This window comes from Toxorhynchites rutilus, chromosome 1 (assembly GCF_029784135.1).
Source record: "Toxorhynchites rutilus septentrionalis strain SRP chromosome 1, ASM2978413v1, whole genome shotgun sequence".
NCBI classification, from domain to species: Eukaryota; Metazoa; Arthropoda; class Insecta; order Diptera; family Culicidae; genus Toxorhynchites; species Toxorhynchites rutilus.
This window is the reverse complement of record NC_073744.1, coordinates 70,082,911-70,098,419: the sequence shown is the minus strand read 5'-3', so window position 1 is coordinate 70,098,419 and position 15,509 is coordinate 70,082,911. Positions and strand designations below refer to the sequence as shown.

At 39.7% G+C, this 15,509-nt stretch overlaps 1 protein-coding gene across 1 annotated transcript in view; it reads right to left on the bottom strand.

Moving 5' to 3' along the window:
• The window catches only part of LOC129773940 (hemicentin-1), a 569,029-nt gene extending 554,045 nt beyond the window's left edge, over positions 1-14,984 (bottom strand). Inside the window, exon 1 of the mRNA XM_055777641.1 lies at positions 13,401-14,984. The gene's annotated coding sequence lies outside the window, so the exon portion shown is untranslated. The remainder of the gene's footprint in view (positions 1-13,400) is intronic.
• Between the last annotated feature and the right edge of the window lie 525 nt (positions 14,985-15,509).

The following is a 15,509-nucleotide window of genomic DNA, read 5'->3' as shown; positions in this document are numbered from 1 at the left end:
ATAGTACGGAAGTAAAAAGTTGAGTGTTACTTGCTTCCGAAAACCCGTAGCTTTTTCCTGCAATTTCGTTGGTTTCTGGTAGCTATAGTTCGGTTGCTCTCACGAATGAGGTCATCTGCTGTTGCTAGGAGAATCCCTTGTGATTTGTTCACTCTACTGCCGATGTAGACAGAGAAATCCATTAAGCGGGTACCGCGTTAATTAGAAAATCCGCGTAAAAAAAACCTCATAAAAAACCGCGTAAAAAAACCTGGGTGTACTCACATAAGGTATTTGAAGCAAGTATTCCACAAAATCATTCACTTTCACCGTTCAATTTCCGGCACATGGAGGGGTGATCATAATGCTTCCTAAAACAACTATTCTGCCTGTTCCAGAGTATGGTTCATTTTATGTTGAATGAAATAAAATGAACCATACTCTAGAACAGGCAGAAAGTTGTTTTCGGAAGCAAAAGTCACCTTTTGCTATAAGATAGGAATGAATTCAACATCATTGTCTGCGTATGGTAGCTTGCGCTCAGAATACTAATAAAATACGCAGTGACGAACACCCTTGTAATTTAATGTGTTGTGGGAAGAAATTCCATCGAACACACAATCAATTTATGAGAATTCGTCATCGATATTCGTCTCTCCTTGTACATTCCTGACCGTGTCCACTTCACCCCTAGCAGCTCCTTGAATACGATATGTCGTCGGAACAAGCAACTCTTTGGACTCCTGATAGGCGTCGGCCTATTATCATTGCCCATATTCTTACTGAAAATTACCAACAAGTCAATCGCATTAAAAGATACATTACTGACAGGTCTCGCCCCAATAGATCTTTTGGCTTCGGTGTCATCAATGAAAATTATTGCGTATTTCAAAATTTGCAGAACCGTTTTTCCCCTGTTGGATGTGAACCACTGCGTCCATTGTTTTGAACTATTGTGGTAAGCTCCATTTATTTTTCTATACTATATGTGCCAATCAGGAATAGCTTGCCTTCTGATATTCATAATCCTGATCGGTGACACAAACCAAACCTCCTTGGGATCTAAAGTGACTTTATTAAGATGTTGAACCTTAAACCTTGGACTGTTTATGTTACTCAACTGACGGCAATCAATACCGTATTGAGAATGATTTCCTATAAACCTGCGCACCGTTACTTCATTTTTAAACGGTTTTATTTAGCTTCACCCGTTTGTATGTACGTGTGTAACTTTGTAACTTTATAACTTTGTCTGTAGCGCTGTCCCACTTTAAATGTGATTTAGCCCCCTTCCTGTTGATCGATTGATCTGAAATTTTTAACACATCTTTATCTCTGCTATCATTATAAAATTGGGTATTCCATGATCTTGAAAATCTAAGATGGCGGACGCTACAAAACGAAGGAGTACATATTTTCTCTGAACCTCATCGATATGGGTGTGAAGAATTATTCCGAAACCGTATCCACCGAAGACAAAACTTCTCGCCATGTGCTAACGCAAAAAAGTTCCATTGTTTGTCTATAAATTATTAGTTTCGAAGAACTGAATTGGTCTTAAAATATATATTTAAAAATATTTATAGTTAAAATATATATATACGTTGATGTGTACGTACGGCAGATTAAATAATATTGAATTTATTAACATTGTTTACGCAGCTAATTATCCTAATAACTACATCATAGACTATTTCTATATTGGATCGAATTGGATAAAATAATGAAGAAACTAATTTGTAAGTTTGTAATTTGTACTTGTATATTTGTTAACCTTTAAATAAACATTAATTTCCAGTCGAGTTTACGGAAAACCAGAACTACGAAAAAGTTTTTTTTTAACAATGGGTATCCAAGTCCCAATTTCGCTTTTAAGTGATATCATACAGCCTGACTTGTTTGAATGTAGGGTTGTCTCAAAATCTACCACTTTTCATAGAAATCTGAGGGCCACAATACCGGTTTGGCATGGAATGGCTGTATTATAACATAGCAACAAATTTCTTCGTGAAAATTCAATCCGTCTGGATTTGGAATCATCTTCTGAATGTGTTCTTTAATCCAGACATCTGATATTGTCCGAAAATATTTTTTTGAAACCATTTTGATGTTTTGTAGGGATTGTAAAACAATATGTTCACCAGCATTCATCTAGGATAAGGCTATATCTTTTCGATTAATCGATTAATCGCATACTGACGAGAGTACTGACTACAAAAAAAAAACCAATAACACCAATAATAGTAAAAAGCAATGTGTAACAGGTGTACATTTGTGTATTGTAGTGTTTAACATTTCATGTTAATATTCCGTTAAGTGTTATGTAATTATTTTCAATATTGTACATACACTTACTTTCTAGATGATTTTTTTATATATTATCCACCCACTTTTGGTAGATTTATTTATTTATTTATTTATTATTTATTTATTATTTATTCATTATTAATTTATTTTTTATTTAATTATTTATTTATTTATTTATTTATTTATTTATTTATTTATTTATTTATTCGTTGGTGGAATTATAACGTTAATATTTAAATGTTGTTCCGTGCATGATTTAATTTTCCTATTAACACTTGCCAAACTTCTACTGTAACATAATGATTCAGTATAAATGAAACGGACTTTTTCTTCGTGGAAATTGCACGCAATGGGTTTCATATATTGCATGAAATAGTTGTGTTGTTGTACGCAACACCACATCGAAGAGCGCGAGTAAAGCATGCTAAGAGCGAGTAGCTTAAGCTACGCTCTAAGTGGTCACTCATGCGCGAGGAAAATAAAGAAGCCAGGTTTCGTGGAAGAATCGCGAGAATTAGCTCAACCTTGACAAAAAAGAGCGGACAATTATGACTTGTTTGGCTACGTGACTGGGGGTTTGAGGAAATTCGCGGTTCAAAAAGAACATTATTTGCTTCGACAAATATTGATCTCCTGAAGTAAAAAGGCTAATTGTTTCAAGGGACTCGAACGCTTTTGCTCGTCCACTTTGATCCAATCAGTGGAAGAGGCAGCAGTGCGATTTTTCAAAATCGCGTCGCGGTGTGACTTTACAAGTAAATTCTGTATAAACGGTTTTTTCAAATGTGCTTAATGTTGTTTGTTCTTGATAGGGAATTTAACGAAAGTTTTCGAAGACTTTAGATATCCGTTAAGTGTCTGTGCTTGTGAAATAAAACTCAAACAGGTAAAGTTTAGTTTGTAAGCCATAAGTTCAAATTCTTATTGCGTCGAACAGCCGTTCGACGGCTGTTTGTGAGGGATTATTTCCCAGGTAGACACTCCTTGGAAGCTCGGCGCATCGCACTCAATCAGCCGGACGCACTTCTGACCCCACGGTTGGAGTTAAAGTTTCCCGACAAGTCTATTTCCGTCGGAAGGGAGTGCTACGTCACTACAGCACTCCGGACAGAACAAGCAGAGCTTTAAAGTCAAAACGTGAGTACCCATCCCGTTATAACATGCGCATGTGGGTGGGTATTTTTAAACTTGGAACTGATGAGACAGTGATCACTGAAATAAAGTTTACGCTTAAGAAAATGGAGACGCACGTGGCACGGAATTGTTAGGGATATTAGGGAAAATGAAATTGTAATTTAGCTAGTTAATAAATGTTTAAATGATATTTAGTTTTGTTATTTGGAGAAACCGTACGTTTTATGATCGTTCGTGATACTGTAGTCTGTTTGATTTTTTTGGGTATATGTTTGGAGTCCCACTCTTGTTTCTGAAACGAGAGGTAATATTTGGACAGCAGAAGGATTCGAGTGAAGAGCAATTTGTTGTGCCTTTTTATCCAGGTTCAGCTGCGAATTTCCTCCGATCCTTTGAGCGAGTAGCCGAGCAAGTCATAGGAACGCATTTAGGAAACATTTTGGGAAGAGTCACTGTTCGAGCGATTCTTCAACAATGTTCAGAGGCCAGTTTCAAGACTGGTCCTTTGCCGGGCAAATCTCGCGTGAGTGGTCCTCCTAGAGGTGGCGCTTAAGCCACTCGCCTTTAAAGAATCCCCGGAACAGTGGCGGAACCGTAGCTGTGAGTTCTGCACGCTACAAATGACTACAAAGCGAATTGAATAATTTGTCTCCGTCTCCGTTAATCGATTATTGATTGCGCAGTAATCGTTCGATCAATAATCGATTAATAGAAACTACATCACTATATGTCTCTATTATTCTCTACAATTGTGTCCACTTCTTCTTAAATGATACTAACATTCCTACAGGAACTTCGCCGTCTCAACATAGTACTACTTGCATCATTTTTAATAGTACTTAATTGAGATTTCTATGTCAAATAACACGTCTTGAATGCATTCTGAGTGGCAAGCTCTAGAATACGCGTGGCCACAGTGCAAGTCGGAGGAAATTTCTTTGACGAAACATTCCCCCGACCAGAACGGGAATCGAACCCGAACCCGGAAATTTGTTTTGCATTCCTGCAGGGTCACTTTTTGGATCTCAGTTGACATTTCGTCTATATTAACCTTCAATAGCTAACCTTTGTATGGGTCCCCTCTCATTGCTCAATTCCTGGCAATGAGAAAGCGGACACTCTCGCAAAGGTGGGTGCCCAGGAAGGCGAATTGTTTGATAGACAGATTTCATACGATGAATTTTTCCAATTACTACGTCAGAGTTCTCTCTTGAGTTGGCAAACCGATTGGGACACTGGAAGTCTTGGGCGGTGGTTATATTCAATTATTCCAAATGTTTCTTCGAGAGCGTGGTTCAAAGGTTTGGACGTAAGTCGTGACTTCATTCGTGTAATGAGTAGACTTATGTCCAACAACTACTCGCTAGATGTGCATCTCCACAGAATAAATCTTGTTCAAAGCAATGTCTGTCGGTGTGGAAACGGTTACGATGTCGAAATCGATCACGCAGTTTGGCAATGTACGGATAATTACGCAGCCAGAGAGTACCTTTTGAACGCCCTTGAGGCCCAAGGAAGACAACCCTATGTTCCTGTTAGAGACGTGTTGTGAACTCGAGACATCTGCTATATGCAGCTGATCTATATGTTTGTGAAACGATCTAGTATAAAAATTTAATGCTGTTGTGTTTTTCTTTTTCGTTATTAGTTTGTTTGTCTTGTACCCTCATCTCACCGTCGCCCACCCTCGTCGTTAGTCGAACACCAGATGATATCCCTGGTCATTATGCACAATGCTACAGTGCGTGTGGAAACCCTCTGTTGAGACAACGGTACTCCTTATCCTAATCCTTAACCTGTCCTGTCCCACAGAAATTGTTGCCCTTTTAACCTCGAGTAAACCGCGAGTATTCGGTCGGATCCTACTAAACATAGCAATTAGTTGAAACTTTGTATAAACAAAACTTGAATTAGCGGCTCCTTATTGAGCCTTACAAATAAATGAATTGGAAAAAAAAAACTTCAATAGAGCCGGAGCAATCAAACGATCTGTTGAATATTCTCGTCAAACGACACAAGTCCTTATTTTTGGAACCGTTCATAGCTTGAAAACCCCTAAAATAGTGAAATTCATGACACAATCTAGATTTCATTACAGGGAATATGTGATCACCCAAGCCGATCTCCACTCTTTCTGTTACTTGTGACATAGTCTTCTGAAATTCCTACTAAAGGGTGTGTCACATCAAATTGCATCACGGAAAAAAACGCTGTAGAAATTTAATTTTTAGGAATTATATCTTCAGCTTTCGCTTATAATCAGATAAGAATGTATAGATCACGTTGGCCATGCTTCACTGTCAATTTTTCGTAAATTTGGAAAAATGTCGTCGAACGAAAAAGAGCGTCGTGAATTAATCCTGTGCACTCATTTCGAGAATCCGGAGTTGTCACATCGGGACATCGGTAAGATGCTGGGAATCGACCAATCCACGGTCAGCAGAGTACTAAAACGATACTTCGAGAACCTAACCATCGACCGGAAGGTGAAGAACGGCAAAAATGGATGCTTCGTCAGTGAAAAAGATCACAAGCGCGTAGTTAAGCAGTTTAGACGTGATCCGAGAAGTTCGGTCCGGGATGTCGCCAATAAGCTGAATTTGTCAAGTTCATTCGTCCAGCGGACCAAGCAGCGGTAGGGCCTGCGTACATACAAGGTTCAGAAGGCTCCTAACCGCGACGAAAGGCAAAACATGGTGGGGAAGACGCGAGCCCGGAAGCTGTACACCGAAATTCTGACGAAGCCGCATTGCCTGGTAATGGACGACGAAACCTACGTCAAAGCGGACTTTCGTCAGCTGCCGGGCCTGTTGTTCTTCTCCGCAGAGGACAAATTCAGCGTTCCGGAGGAGATTCGCAAGCAGAAACTATCCAAGTTTGCCAAAAAGTACATGGTGTGGCAAGCGATCTGCTCTTGCGGAAAGCGGAGCGCCCCCTTCGTGATGACCGGCACGGTAAACGGGCAGGTTTACCTTAAGGAGTGCCTACAGAAGCGCTTACTACCACTATTGAAGCAGCACGAGGGCCCGACCATCTTCTGGCCGGATCTCGCTTCGTGCCACTATTCAAAGGACGTGTTGGAGTGGTACGAAGCCAACGGGGTCACCTTCGTGCCAAAGGAAATGAACCCGCCCAACGCGCCGGAGCTTTGCCCAATAGAGAAATATTGGGCGATTATGAAGCAGGCCCTCCGGAAGAACCCAAAAGTTGTCAAATCGGAGGCGGACTTCAAGAGAAAATGGATCTCTGTTCAAAAAAAACTACAACCTGACGTTGTACAGAACCTTATGGACGGGGTAAAGAGGAAGGTGCGAGCATACGGGCTTGGGCTCGAAGTATGAATAAAAAGAAAATGCCAAAAGTTGTTTAATAGTTTTTATTTTACTGTCTAAAATTTTCAAAAGGATCGGTCTACTGGGCGAATTTCCACAGCGTTTTTTCCGTGATGCAATTTGATGTGACACACCCTTTATAATCAATTCCGTTGTGAAATTTTGATTCGTCCGGATTTGGAATCTTCCTCTGAATTATCATTCATCAAGAATATGGTTATTTAGGCCCAAAAATTAACTTTGTTCGGCCAGATAAATAAATTTAGTGGAGCTGTACTCTCCAATAACTCGACCCAATGTGGGTTTGAGAAACACAAATATTAGTTTTGATGTTTTACATTTATTTTTCAACAGCTAGGCCTCAGCATATAGCTTTGACTGATCCCTGTCCAGAATGAAACGAAAAAAAGTCACTGAGTGGAATAATTCCTAATTCCTTTCGCCTGATTCAATATTATCGGCTTTTTACTTTTGTTTATATTCTAGAGGCTTCAAACTTAAAAGTTTTTCATACGTGATGTGCGGAAGCGACTTCATATAAACTAAACAAAGCAACAAACGCATACTTTACAGAAAAAAATATTTCAATGGTTCCCTGATTATTCCGGAGTTCTAGGGAAAAAAACAGCCACCGACAAACTGGCTGACGAGGGGAGAAAAGATAAACCTCAAGGGATTCTCTGTCCTCCAACTGACATCACCCGTTGGGTGAAACATCCGGTCCACAGAAACTGGGATATAGCCTGGAAAAACATTCATCCCACCCATCTTCACAAACTATAAATCACCACACTTTCTTGGTTCGGCCAAAACAATAGTCTAGAAAGACTGGTTCTCACCCGTTTCCGACTTTTTTGCTGGAGGCCAATAATGAAGAATTTGTTTCAGTTTTCAAAATTTACATACAAACCAAACGCATTCTTCATATAACAAACGCATGATTCATTGTAAAGAATGATTGCACTAAGCTACCCGAGCGATTGTCAAAGTAGAAATATCTTGAAATTGACTCTTAGTTCCAACATGACGTTGGCTGATCGCTGTCTAGAGTGTCATTAGCAGAATATATTATTCTTCTTCCTTTTTGTTTTTAAGAGGCTTCGAACTTTGCTGTCCATTCGTCTTTCTCTAACAGAATATGTCGCAGTGCCGTGATTCATATCTCTGTTTGGCGTGATGTAACATGTTGCATCATCATCACTACATTACATGTGGAGATCGTTACTTCTGCCATTCGACCAATCAGAACGCCAGATTTTTTCAGCTGTTCAATAGTTAGTTTTAACCCTTTAAAAGGAAGTGGCAACTCTATTACCATCTACAAAAAAATCGCTGCACATAGAATATTCTTTTGATAATTTGCTTGACCAAAGACTTCATGCTGTTTTTTTTTTGATAAAATATATTGGAGTTTTCAAAATTGTCTTTAGATTTGCGATACGATGATTATTTGTTGAACAAATAATCATCAAAGACGAAGGGGAATTTTTTCATTCAAACAACAATATCTTTGAATTGAAAGGTGCTATAGTAACGTTATGGTGAAGGTGGATGCTAGCCACAAATGGCTGCCACAATGGCGCTCATTTCTTTCATCTCCGTCCCTCACCCCTCGCCCGAAAATCAATAATTGCGCGAAACTATGTGAAGAAAATGATCGTTTTCGCACACTTCCCATGAAGTAATATCAACCAAAATCTAATCGATTACTCACAAGATATTAAATTTTCATCTGCTGTCGCACTGTATAGTGAAAAACGTCGGAAAACTCGAGCAAGTGCTCTGAAAGTTAAATTTTCATTTTTCAATCTTCGGCAATGGTTTTGTTTGTATTGGTGAAAGCATCGTTATTTTTTCGACACTGATGCCAGACAACATCATCGAAACAGCTATCAAAACCACTCAATAAAATGTTATTCCTGAGTCATAGCCTTTCATGTCATGAAAATCAATGGAATAAAATAGTGTTGATATCAATACAATCATTATTTTTACGTTTAATGGGTCTATAATGTAAGTTTTAGCAACTTTAATATTGGGTAAGAAAATTGTATTGCAGAGCTCGGAACACTGCCACGGCTGCCTATGCTTTCAAAAACAATAAACGGAAAAGTATTACATTCAATCAAAATGTCTCAGCCAACGAAGAGAAGGGTTAAGGTTCTCCAACGTGAATATGTGAAAACAATACGACCAACGAAGGAAAATATTGAGGAATTATCAGCATCGAATTACTATGCGGTAGAACTTGTTAATATCAAAAGAGCCCCAATTCGCATGTGTTATAAATTTGCACATGTTACTCTCGCGTATAATCAGAATTTTATTTCATATGCAAAAATACCCCTTCTATATATTTATGTTTGCAATTGGCATGGTTCATCGGAACATATCGTTCATACATTTAACTTCAGTATTGAATTGTTTTTTTTTTTTTCAAATGTATTCAAAGACTCGTGTCAATGAAGCGCCACACAGTCTGATAAGTGAATTGATCTATTTACATGTGCTTTGCTCTTCTCTCACAAACACTATTACCCCATTTTTACACGTGGTTTTACCTATACTACTACAATGGCTAGCTTCCACCTTCACCTTATGGGAATCAAATGTATTAAGGGGGGACCCCTTTCTGGAAGGTCGGAAAATAATGAATTTTCGTGGATTTTTTTCGGATGTTACGAATAAAGTGAAGTGTTCGTGTATTTCGGTTATTATTTAAGGTATATTTGAAGATGTATTTTCCATTTTTTGAGTGCACGAATAATGATTATGACCCTGTTGACAGCTGGTTGCGTAGATGCTGTCTGAAAATCGGTACCTTGCTGGTGGTATCGGTTCTGAAGCAACGGGGTGTCTTAGAACAACTTCCAATGAATATTTTGAAACTTTAGGACAATATCTATAGCGTTACATACGGGTTTTTGAAAATTCGAAAAATTGTCAAAACGGCGGCCATTTTTGTTAAAAGTGAGATATTTTTTATGAAAAATCTCTAAATAGCGATTTTTAAAAAATCGAAAAAATTTAATATTAAAAAAACGGTTATGTAACGCCTTAGATAATTCATTTTTACATGTTGATAAAAAATGTCAGCCAAATCTGTCGAGTAGATCCTGAAATATCGATATCACCAGTTGAAATAACATGGTTTCGAGAAAACGCGTTTTAAAATTCGTACGGCAATACTATTATATATCCCTTCATACTTTTGGCTATAACTTTCCAACGAAATCAAATAGCGAAAAATCCTTTCAGGATAACATTTCTGAGGGCATAAATTTCCAGTTTTCTCTTTGTAAGTTGTTTCCCAACTATTGGGTAGTCCAAAAAGTAATTGTTGATTTTTTCATTACAAAAGAAATACGAATTTTTTACATAGAATGAACGCATAAAGATAGGATATACATGATTTTAAAGCTAAACTCTTTCAAGTTTTGGAATATTCTCGAACAAATTTTTATCTTGGTGTGTATGCAGATGTAGCGAACAAAAATACCGGGAAATATATAAAAAAAACTCTTCATGGATTTTTTGGACTAACATTTTTTTTTACCAACTAATTAAATAGCAAATCCCTATTAATCAGCTTTCATTTGGTTCCCTTAACGTTACTATAGCACCTTTCAATTCAAAGATATTATTGTTTGAATGAAAAATGTCCCCTTCGTCTTTGATGATTAATTGTTTAATAAATAATGATCGCAAATATAAAGGCAGTTTCCAATAAATTCTGTTCAAGGATTATGTATTACAACGACAAGAAATTTGTTTTCTTCAAATTGTTTGCATACATTTAAAAAAAAGGTTTTTAATATTTCAAAAATGGTTATAGGCTAGACTATGAGATTTTTTCGATCGCATATTCGTGCGGTACTCGAAATGTCAATTCGTTCCCGAAGGTACACCTTCAATGTAACTCTTGTTCACCGTTGATGGACATGTGTCAACGTTTGATCGTTTACGAAAGCTCTTCGTATCTCTTTTTGTGGTGCTCCTGTGTGATTTTTAATTTAGGCCTGATCACGAACGTCACTTCACGGTGAAAACGAAATAAAGTACATACAAATTACATACAATACATTCCGTTCTCACCGTGAAGTGACGTACGTGATCAGGCCCTTCATTTTCTCCTCCGTGTTCCAATGAGGTTTGGCCGATTTTACCGTACCGGTAAGTTGCTTCGTTTTTTCCCAAAAATTAATGCTTTATTCTGCAAAAATGGTTACAAATTTAATATTTAAAGTATTGCCTCACAACTTTTTCCCATCTTTCTGGCAATTCATGGATCTCTTGGCGGAAATAATCGGCCGGTTTGTCAGCTAACCACGAATCGATCCCATTTATGACTTCATCAAAATTGGAGAAGTGCTGTTCAACCAGGCCATATTGCATCGATCGAAAAAGGTAGTAATCGGACGGAGCAATGTCTGGAGAATACGGCGGGTGGGATAGGTACTCCCATTTCAGCGTTTCCAAGTATTTTTTGACCGGCTTCGTGACATGCGGCCGAGCATTGTCGTGCTGCAAAATAACTTTATTGTATCTTAGCTCGTACTGTGGACGTTTTTTCTTCAGTGTACGGCTCAAACGCATCAATTGTCGTCGGTAGAGGTTTAGGATTGTCGTAATTGACCCACTTTTCATCGCCAGTAACGGTTCGGTTCAAAAAACTCTTTCTTTTATGCCGTTGGAGCAGTTGTTCGCACGTGAAAAAACGACGTTCGACATCTTCGTGGCTATTTTGGAAAAAAAAAAAAAAAATCTCGTGGCTTCAATTCATACTGCACCCAATGTCCTATCTTTCGGATCATTCCAAGCTACTCCAAGTGTATCTGCAAGTTATTGTTGCGTTTGTAACGGTTTGATCGAGTAAAGCCTCCAATTCTTCATCTTCAAACTTTTTTGGCGGTCCGGAACGTTCTTTGTGTTCCAAGTCAAAATGACCACCGTGCAAACCACGTCTGACACGTTTGCTCAGTCGGAGCATGGTCTTCTTCCACCAAAATGTGATGATTTTCCGTAACTTTTTCTTCATATTGAAGTACTGAAGTAACACTCACCCCAAAAACACTCTCGTTGGTACAAAAATTCGACATATTCGAAGTGAAAAAAAATGATGTTGTTTACGCTTCAACTCTTTGGCATATACTGAAAAAGACGCGCAATGACAGTAGCTTTCCAACGAATGTCTGGAAATTTGATTCACTGGAATAGTAATCAAGTTACGCCATCTGTTATAAAACCGAAGAAACTTACGGTACACCTAATATAATAAGCTTGTTTGAAAAGTGAAAAGTTCGTGCAAAAAAAATCACGTAGTTGTTTGGAGTAAACTTTTTTTTATTTTTGAACATAATCTCTTTCATGTTTATACATTTCGTCCAACGCAGCTCTGGTTTTGATTTATATAATAAGATTTGTTCAAGTTTAAAAAATAGCCATTCATTTCTGCAATCGCCTCCTCGTTTGAATAAAATCTTTTCCCCGCCGGTAATTTCTTCAAGTTGCAGAACAAATAGTAGTCCGGGAGAACCAAGTCAGGGGAAAAGGTGAAACAAGTTGGAACCCCTTTTTCCATTACTTTTGAGACCACAACTGCTGGGACTTGAGCTGGTGCGTTGTCATGGTGTAAAAAAATCACGCGACTTTCTCAGTTCAAACGAATGCCAAACACAAAGAAATAAACCCGATCCGGCTGAAACTTGGTTCTTCCCAGAGATGCTACTAACTAAACACAATCTCGATACGTGTCAGTAGTGCCATCTGTCTGACTTTACACGAACTTTTCAAACGACTCTCGTATATTGATGGATGTCGTATTTGCATGTCGTACTCATATACCCCCGTCTCGTCATCTTTTTGCGATGTAGGTGCGATATAATTTTTGCATGTAACAGTTCATGTTGCATGTTTTGTTCAGTTGTAACAGAGCAGTTGTGCATATGTGACACAAAAAACTTAACCAATAGACAAAGCATGAGCTAAAAAATCCGGTTATGTTCCACTCATGACAGTATTCACGATTATTCAAAACATGAACATAACCAATCATAAACCATTGGATCGGTTTCCTTAAAAAAGGGAACCTCTTGCATTATTCGTGTTTATTCGACGGAAGAAAGGAGTGATTTTTCCTATCGTTCTACGAACAGACAACTGCCGGAGGCTATGTACATAAAACGAAAGTCATTATCCCTGCCATTGTTGTGACACGAATCCTCCCATCATACACAATAGCGATTGCTAAAAATAAACAATGCGACCGATGGCAGCTTCAACAGCCCTTCAAATTCCACTAAGCTATAGAGACAATAACGAACCATTACTCAGCGCATTGTGTGTACATCGTGAGACCAGGAATGTTCTGAAAGTTCCCACTCATCACTACGTTTATTAGACTCTCGTGTGCTGTTTGGTGTGCCCCATGCGCTTGTAGTACATATCCGAAGAACATATCCGCTGGCAAATGTAGCACACGTGAGCATAGCACAGTGTACTCTGAATGTGCGAAGCTTTCAGATCCGCTACTAACGAGCAACTAACCGACAACGGTAAGCACCGAGGCCACGAGGACCACCCTCAACACCAGCAATCAATAGGGGGTAACATGTTTATGAGAATTTATAACTCAGCATATAACTTTACCGCTTAATTCCAGAGGTCCTGTCTATGGTGTTCTCTTCGTGTTGCCCCGAATTGCTAGTGGAACGTTTTTTTGTTTTGCTGTTGGGCTACAAATTTGGTAGCTCGCATCCGGTATGGTATTCCATTTTTAATCCACCCGGCCGGAAGTTGCGGAGCGGTTGTTCATGGGAAAAGTTTTTTTTTCTCGCTATCTCGTTACAATGTGACCAAGGCCTGTCTTCCTTCAGCACCACAACGTGGCGGCACAAATTTTCATGCCATAATCATCAGCCGCCAGTAGGATGGTGGCAGAAGTTGAACGGAAGTTTAGCCAATTTTACTTCGTTACACACGCACCGCTACACACTCAGCACACTTTGTATTTGTGAGAATTTGCTGCTGCTCAGCACTTTCGCCAGGAAACAATCAATTTTCATCACTTTTTATCACTTTCCATCGGTTTTTTTCCTTGTGTGGCTCGCTGCCGATTCACCGTGAATTATATTTTATCTTGTCAGCAGCTCTTCTTGTTGATTTGATTTTTTTTGGCCACATTCAAATGGCTGACGTGTGACAGAAACAAATTTTGATGTATGTTTTTATGTTATCGCTTATCCTCTTAGTTACTTAGTTTGCTCGAAATTTTTAGCACTGCCCCCTTTCGCGCACCACTCTCAGATTCGTGCAGCAGATCAAAGTGTCCCATATACGAATTGAAACAATAAATTGAAGCTTTCTGTATAATCCTCGGTCTCGTAATAGTGACGGCATCTAAAACACAGAACACCGTTTCGAACACTGTTCTGAACACTTTCGATGGTTATATGAGCATATTTCCAGAACAGTAACAACAACGGCTAGTACCAGCAAAAACGTTATTCACAACACTCACGTGGACTGAACGATTATTTCCTATCGATTGTACCGACGCACACCTGAACTCAATCCATTCTCAACAACCGTTATCATAGTCACCCGACAGGTTCAATCGACTGTGGTACGGAAGGATCCTTCCAATGCATCTGCTACCCAAGTGCCGTAACGAGGCATGACCATCGAGGGCCCGAGGAGGGCAGCATTACACCAGTGAGCATCCATTATCATTATCACAGCCGGGATCACCCAGCAGCCGCAGCATCAATACTAGCACTGCCGACGTCATCGATTTAATAACCATTCCATTGCTGTGCACACATTTCCGAACACTCACATCACTTCTCCATCGTAGTAGCATCCACCGAAAGATACAGCACACAGAACCCTCCCCCTCGGGTTGCAATCAAACGGCGAGGTAAAGCCTCCTTTCGTACATATAATTTACCAGCAGGCTGCACAAATTCTCTTCCCCACTGATCTCACCTTGCACCTTGTGGAAGCTGTGAAACACCCCGACAGTCGTCGATGCAATCACTGCCAATCACACAGCACTCACCACGGCTAAGGTTCGTGCAAAGTGCAAAATCCTATCGAGGCGCGACCGCTGCCAACCAGCAGAAATGTACCGTGTACCACCGCGTGAAAACCCGACCGAATACGCAAATCAACCGCAAAAAGCCCACGGACACATCCGATGGACGTAGATGTTACGCTGAAACTATTGAGCCTCGCGATTCCTAGCACAGCCAGGACCCACCGGACTCCACCGAAAGGCTCATACGCTCTGTTCTACTCCGCTCTACTCCCTCTCGTAGCGGTTTTATCTCGCGAAAACTCTTCCTCTCGCAAACCCGTCAGCTGACGGCGGCAGCCTCCCAGATCCAAACCCAAAACCGTGCTCCGGCTTTGCTTCAATTTTCCAAACCCCAGCCGAGTGGAACTATTTTGCCCCAAACCACCAACACCTTATTTTCATTCGCTCTTTGATTTCGCCCCATTCTAACCTCAATCCATGCTCAGCGAGGGCGCGCACTCTCTCTCTCCCTCTCTTCTACTCGTCCACAGGATTTGAGCAACCCTTATCGATTCGGATGCTCGGGTGTGCTGGGAAGGACATGCGCCCTGCCGGAGAACCAGCAATGTTCTGTACGTACGTAAATCCCACCAGCGTGAGTGGGTGACTATGAGTGACTTCGGAAAATATCAACACAGGATAATGCTGCGGAATGAGGAGACACTAGCGCCACGTAGTTT